At 47.6% G+C, this 6,959-nt stretch overlaps 1 protein-coding gene across 3 annotated transcripts in view; it reads right to left on the bottom strand.

Annotated features, from left to right (window-relative positions):
* The window catches only part of SPATS2 (spermatogenesis associated serine rich 2), a 135,436-nt gene extending 135,177 nt beyond the window's left edge, over window positions 1-259 (bottom strand). For 2 of the 3 annotated variants that reach the window (XM_030763099.2, XM_022572254.3), the window contains exon 1: window positions 15-259. The gene's annotated coding sequence lies outside the window, so the exon portion shown is untranslated. Of the gene's footprint in view, window positions 1-10 lie in introns of all 3 variants that reach the window. The other variant, XM_030763100.2, reaches the window with a different exon arrangement.
* Window positions 260-6,959: the final 6,700 nt, after the last annotated feature.

The raw sequence follows: 6,959 nt of genomic DNA, 5'->3' as shown, positions 1-6,959 counted from the left end.
TCAGCCTCACCTACCCCAGGCCCCCGCAGTCGCCGTGTCCCCCAGTTCCGGCTCTGCGTCCGGGACGCTCCTGGGTCTGAGAAGACGAAAGGAGCTCCTCCGCCGCCTCCTCCTCCTCTTCTAGAGCCGCCGCCGTAGCCGCCGCGCTCCTCCCCCAGCTCTCCCGGAGCCGGACGCCGCCCCGCCCCAACCGCCCCTTTCCTCTCTTCCCTCCTCTGCCGGGCGGCGGGCTGGGAATCGCAGCTACGGCTCAGGCCCGGAGGGCCAGCCGATCCACACCGACCTCGCCGGAGCTCGAGCTCTTTGCCCCGCCCTGCAGCCCACTCGGGCGCGTGCGCGCCAACCAGCCAGCGCACAGGGCGCGTGCTCGCGCCGGCGCGACGCCGGCGCGCCGAGCTCCAGGCCATTGCAGCCAACGGGCGCGCTAGCGAGGCCTGGGCGCGAGGCGGCCCGCGAGGCGGGGATCTGCGCGCGGAGAGGCGCGGGGCCGGAGGCCGCCTCCAGTCCGTCGGGTTGCCGCTCCTATCGTGACCGGTCCCTTGCACCTCGCACCGCCCGCCAGATCGCGCGCCCGAGTCCAGGGAGCGCAGGCGTCGCCAGGGATTGGGAAGAACGACAAAGGGAAGGGGTTGGAAGAGTGGGTCGGGAACCAACTAGATGGAAGTGGGGACGGGTGGGACACGAGCTCGCGCCCGCGTGCAGAATGGCCAGTGCCCAGAAGGAGCTGGGCGGCGTGGGGTGGGGAGACAGCGCGCGCTGGGAGTGGAGGGCCCGAGCTGGAACTGCCGGAAAGAGCCGAAACTCCCCCGGAGGTTGCCGAAGGCAGACGCCTGGAGGGGAACCTTGCTGAGGGGCTTTTCTCACTAGGTCCCGGTTGGGATTCTGTCTCCCAGGCTGCTGTCCATTTCGGCACTACGACTCCGCCCCGACGACTTAACACCATTTTCCACTTTGCCTCCTTCCCGACCCAAGTTTTACTCCAAAAGTCCATTTCAGAGCCACCAGCTGCGGGAAACGCCCGGACGTCCGGACTTCGCGGCCGCTCAGCCTCCTGGGAATCCATAGAGGCAGATGCGGAGTGGTGGCGGGAGGATGCGCCTCCCAGGCCCGGCACAAGATAAATTCGGGAGTAACTTGAGGGTCCTCAGCCTAGTCCGCCAGGCACACTGCCCAAGTCCATTTCTGCGTCGGCTTTCTGGCATACTAAGTTGTCTGCATCCCCCTACGCGGCTGTGGTCACATTGCCCGAATCTTTCTGTTAAATACTCCTCTGTCTTCGTGGTTAGATTCCCAAGCACCCCGGGCGGGGCCAGAACCATCTCTAATATTTGCGCGCCTTTCCAGCCAGTGTCCTCCATGTATGAAGCACTCACCCCACTGCCAACTGGTCAGCGATCTGTTGGGAGTGGCTAGAGGCTGGGCATTTAGACAATCAGCAGTGAAAAGGTTAATCAGAATCTGTCCCCATGTTCTTATCTTTTGAAGCCAAAGCATAAGGGGCTCTGGACAGGCACCAACAACAAGCCAGAGAGTATATATGAGTGTGTACAGACACCACAGTCACAATGTAGTTTTGGTTTCCACAGGTTTGTTGTTGGAGTTGCAGTACTAGTACATCTCTACGAAGTCATCTGGTCCTTTGGTTTTTAACCTCGCATGGAGTGGAAGGGTCAAAAATCCTCTGGAGCCCACTGGCCCCTGGTTAATAATGCCTAACCTAATACAACCATATATCATTTACAGATCTAAAGAAACAGAAGACTAGGTCATCCAACTAGTTAGGGCACTACACCATGTGTTGCTTACTATTGAATCTTCTTTCAAAGATTCAAATAGAAGCAAACCATCCAAATACCTGCTCTCTCTTCATTTACTAAATTGACCACCCAGTGAGTGGGAGGCATTGTTCTAGGTGTGGGTCACTTACAAAGAATAAAAGTAGATCATTGGGCTTCCCTGGTGGTGCAGTGGTTCAGAATCTGCCTGCCAAGGTAGGGGACACGGGTTTGAGCCCTGGTCCGGGAAGATCCCACATGCTGCGGAGCAACTAAGCCCGTGTGCCACGACTACTGAAGCCCTTGTGCCTAGAGCCCGTGCTCCCTAACAAGAGAAGCCACCACAATGAGAAGCCTGCACACCGCAACGAAGAGTAGCCCCCGCAACTAGAGAAAGCCCAAGGGCAGCAACGAAGACCCAATACAGCCATAAATAAATAAATAAAATTAAGAAAAAACACAAAACTAGATCATTATCCTCAAGGAGAGTATCCAGTTGTAACAGAGGATAAAAGCTAGTAAATAATTAACTATAACATGGGATAAGTGCTGAAACAGAAAAGTGCAAAGTAGTATAGGAACAAAGAGGAATGAGTGACTAATTATTCCACAATTCTCCTTCCTTCCCATACAGTGTAGGAATGGGATAATATTACCCTGGTTAATAGAAAACTTCATACTAAAGAATGGGGCCTGAACCAATAGGATCCAAGATCTTATTCCATAACTGGTTTCACCTACCAAAAGTCACTTGGGAAACGCCTTCATTAGAGGGCCTGATGCTGCTTGCCAAGCCAATAGTTTCTTCTTTGGGAGGAAAATTAAATCCCCACTTTTGGAAACCTTACAGTCTATTAGGAAAGACATAACGCCTTTCCTAAGAGAGTCCCTGATTTAATGGGAGAGAATTTTTGTATGTGGATATGCCACTCAAAGAGAAGGGAGGTGGATAAAGGAACATGCCTAGGTCAGATCTATAAGAGCTGTCAAAACATCACTGGAAATCGAATGAGATGGAATCATATCTCCTCTAAGAGAGAGTTCTGAGTGTTGTTGAGAGGAACAGTTTGCTAAGTCCCTGGACTGACAGTAAGGGTAGACTCTTCACAAGGATTTTACTCAAGAAATAGTGGCCCTCCAAGAAGGGTGGGTCACACAGAGCATATGTTTTGTTGAATGGAATTTGCAAGAGGGGTACTGCAATCATGGTCCACCTTCGCCCTTTCTCCATGCAGCACTCAACCTCTCTAAAAGGACATTGAGCAAATGTTTCAAAAATGCCTTTTTGACCTGAGCTATAAAGATTATTTTTATCATTGTTCTTTATACTACATACACATTTTCCATTTTATATGCTATACTTCACAATAAAACAAAGTGAGCATTTAAAATAGTGGCAAATTGGGGACTTCCCTGGTGGCGCAGTGGTTGGGAGTCCGCCTGCCGATGCAGGGGACGCGGGTTCGTGCCCCGCTCTGGGCGGATCCCGCATGCCGTGGAGCGGCTGGGTCCGTGGGCCATGGCCGCTGGCCCTGCGCATCCGGAGCCTGTGCTCCGCAACGGGAGAGGCCGCGGCAGTGAGAGGCCCGCGTACTGCAAAAAAAAAAAAAATTGTGGCAAATTGTTTTAAAGCTGCCTATAAATTATATTGGAGGAAAAGAAATGCTGTAATAAATTCAACATATAATACTGTGACCTACTCTGAAGAAAACACAATAACAACCAAATTTTTGAAATGATTAGAGTAACTGCTATGGATTACAACAGAAGACTTTTTAGAAATAACATCCATGTGTCTTAGTTTGGCTTAAGGGCATTGATTTATCCCAGGTTACCTAATGACTGAGGCAAAATTAGAACTAAAGGTAAGTCATGACACAGTTGTCACCTTGGCAGATATATTCTGCAGAAATTAACACGACCTAATTTAAAATATTTTCAAATAGATTCTTGAGATCAGAACTTTTATCATGTTTTTCTTTCAGTTGATATTTTGTATCTGAAGTGATGGATTGTCAGATTCCATGTTTTTATTAGGGAAAAAAAAGAGGCTGAAGTTAAAGTCTCTGTTGACTAAAGGTGAAGCTGCAAACCACAACGAGCATGAAGACCAGCAGAGAATATCTCATAAGGGTGTACTTTTCCCTTTGCTTGGACTACCTCTGATACCTAAGAATATTGATGTTGGCAGTTCACACTGTGTGTCTTAGAAATTTAGTTTCATGGGATGCTGAATAGATGTTATCTGAAAAAACTATTCCAGGTCCAAGTAAGTTTGGGAAATACTGGGTAAAATAAAAATAAATTGGTTTACTTCCCAGAGCATTTAACATGATAATGTGCATTGTTAATACTGAAGGGAGGGACTTCCCTGGTGGCGCAGTGGTTAAGAATCCGCCTGCCAATTCAGTGGACACAGGTTCGATCCCTGGTCCAGGAAGATCCCACATGCCACAGAGCACCTAAGCCTGTGCGCCACAGCTACTGAGCCTGCGCTCTAGAGCCCAGAGCCACAACTACTGAGTCCACGTGCCGCAACTACTGAAGCCTGCGGGCCTAGGGCCCGTGCTCTGCAACAAGAGAAGCCACCTCAATGAGAAGCCCACACACCGCAACAAAGAGTAGCTCCTGCTCGCTGCAACTAGAGAAAGCCCGCGTGCAGCAACGAAGACCCAACGCAGCAAAAAATAATAATAATTAATTAAATTTAAATTAATTTTTAAAAATATTGAAGGGAATGTAGTATATAGTGTGCAGCTTTCCCCCAAGGAAACTTTTTGTGCAGGATTAATGTTTCTTTGAACAGCCACTCTATAAAGTTCTATTAAAGGGGTTTGATGGGGCTTCCCTGGTGGCGCAATGGTTGAGAGTCCACCTGCCGAGGCAGGGGACACAGGTTCGTAACCTAGTCTGGGAAGATTCCACATGCCGCGGAGCGGCTGGGCCCGTGAGCCATGGCCGCTGAGCCTGTGCGTCCAGAGCCTGTGCTCCACAGCGGGAGAGGCCACAACAGTGAGAGGCCCGCGTACCGCAAAAAAAAAAAAAAAGGGGGGTTTGATTAGGTTGTAATTTCCCATTTTATAGATAACAAAACTGAGGTTCAAAGACATGGGTAACATACCCAAATTCAGTTGTGCATCAGATGTTTAGAGCTGCAAAAGGCCTTAAATTGTCAAAGGTTGAATTGTTAAATCATGAAATTAGTGGCAATGTCAGAACCAAAACTCAGATTTGAAACACTCAGTTCAGTGAAAGTGCCTTGCAGGTTCATTAAAAACTTGATATTGAATTTGTTTCTATGTGTGAGATATATAACTAATACTGCTTTACTGAAAGTTCATGCATGGAATTTCAGCATGCTCTTTCACTTATACAGTCTGTCACCACTTTTTAAAGTGATAATGCCACCCTCTGTAAAATGTTTTATGGTTTATAAAGTGCCCTCAACACATCTCATTTGAATGTCTCAACAACCCTGTGATGCAAGCATCATTGTCCTCATTTAACAAATGAGGAAACCGAGGCTCTAAATTGTTAAATAGCAGGGGGTTTTTGTTTGTTTGGTTTTTGGAGGAAAGGTTTATTGCAAGGCCAAGCAAAGAAACGGGTGGCTCATGCTCAAAAAACCTGGACTCCCTTAAGTAGCAATTTACCATACTTAGTAAATGTCCTGTTATTTGCATTGAGAGAAGACAGTCCTGCTGTCAAGGGCCTTTGGTATAGTCAAGGAGACAAGACTTAAAAATGTGAGATAGAGAATGATTATATGGCAACATGTAAGAAAATGCTTGATAGAATGGTACAAACTGGACAAGACTGCAGAAGGAATTCAAGGAGGAAAGATTACTGGAGATGGACTTAATCAGCAAAGGCATCATTTAGGGATAAACCTTAAGCTGGATCATAAAAGTGTAAAGATTTGGATTGGCAGAGGGGAAAAAGGATTATAGAAAAGAAGAGTGACAGCAGCAAAGACATAAACATGAGAACAAAAAACACACTGCTGGAAAAGAATTAGAGTTTGAAGGGAGATGGGTCTGAAATGATCAGTCTCTTGGCTGTACAAGAAAAATCACCTGCTAAGAGGCAGAGTTCCCAGTCACTTAATATAAAATGAGCGAGTGCTTTCCAACCCAAATTACACAGAAAAGCAATAAACTTACACTCTCTGTTGTGGACCCCAGGAATGAAAACGAGAAAGTAGCAACAGAAGCCAAGTCCAAACTGGTGGTTATGGGTAGGAAGGAGAGGTTGGGGAGTAACATGAGCCTCACTGGCCCTCAGATCTGTGATTGGGAAATATATGAATAGAAGACATCTATATTTCCTCTATACCCTTCCCATTCCTTTCCTGATACTAAATCATTTGAAAGGTGCCTGACCTCCTGATGGTAAGGAAAATGCCCCTTTAAGTGATGCTTGGAAGCCAGGCTCTCATGCTAATTTAGTCACTGCGCAGCAGAGAATGTTCCCCACAACGCTTCTTAGCCCAGAAATGGACCTAAGGTCTGGCCAGAATGGGTTAAAATTATTCCCTTCCAACTTTCCCACATAGGGCACTTCTCTATTCTATTGAAACTTATCACTGAGGTTTAAATCCAGAAAATCCAAGGTCTTGCTGAAAGTTATAATAGTTTGCAAGTAAGCAGATGGATGAGAGGTGGAGAGAAAGAAGAGAATTGGGAAGAAAAGGAAAAGGAAAATGAAGAAAGCAACAAACTATTGAAATGAAACCTCGGGACTTCCCTGGTGGTCCAGTGGTAAAGAATCCACCTTCCAGTGCAGAGGACGCGGGTTCGATCACTGGTCAGGGAGCTAAGATCGCACATGTCCCGGGGCAACTAAGCTCTCGTGCCTCAACGAGAGAGCCTGCGTGCCGCAAACTACAGAGCCCATGCGCCCTGAAGCCTGCGTGCCACAACTAGAGAGAGAAAACCCACACGACACAACTAGAGAGAAGCCTGAGCACCACAACGAAGAGACCGCGTGCCGCAACGAAAAATCCTGCATGCCTCAACGAAGATCCCACGTGCTGCAACTAAGACCCAATGCAGCCAAAAAAGTAAGGAAAATAAATAAATAAATATTAACCCAAAAAAATTGACCTTGACTAAAGTCATTAAAAAAAAAAAAAGGGGGGGGGGAACCTCCCTGGTGGTCCAGTGGTTAAGAATCTGCCTACCA

The sequence above is a fragment of the Delphinapterus leucas genome, chromosome 11, assembly GCF_059928025.1.
Source record: "Delphinapterus leucas isolate spDelLeu-1000000601 "Yukka" chromosome 11, BTC_Dleu_Yukka2, whole genome shotgun sequence".
In the NCBI taxonomy this organism is placed as follows: Eukaryota; Metazoa; Chordata; class Mammalia; order Artiodactyla; family Monodontidae; genus Delphinapterus; species Delphinapterus leucas.
This window is presented reverse-complemented; position numbering and strand designations above follow the sequence as displayed.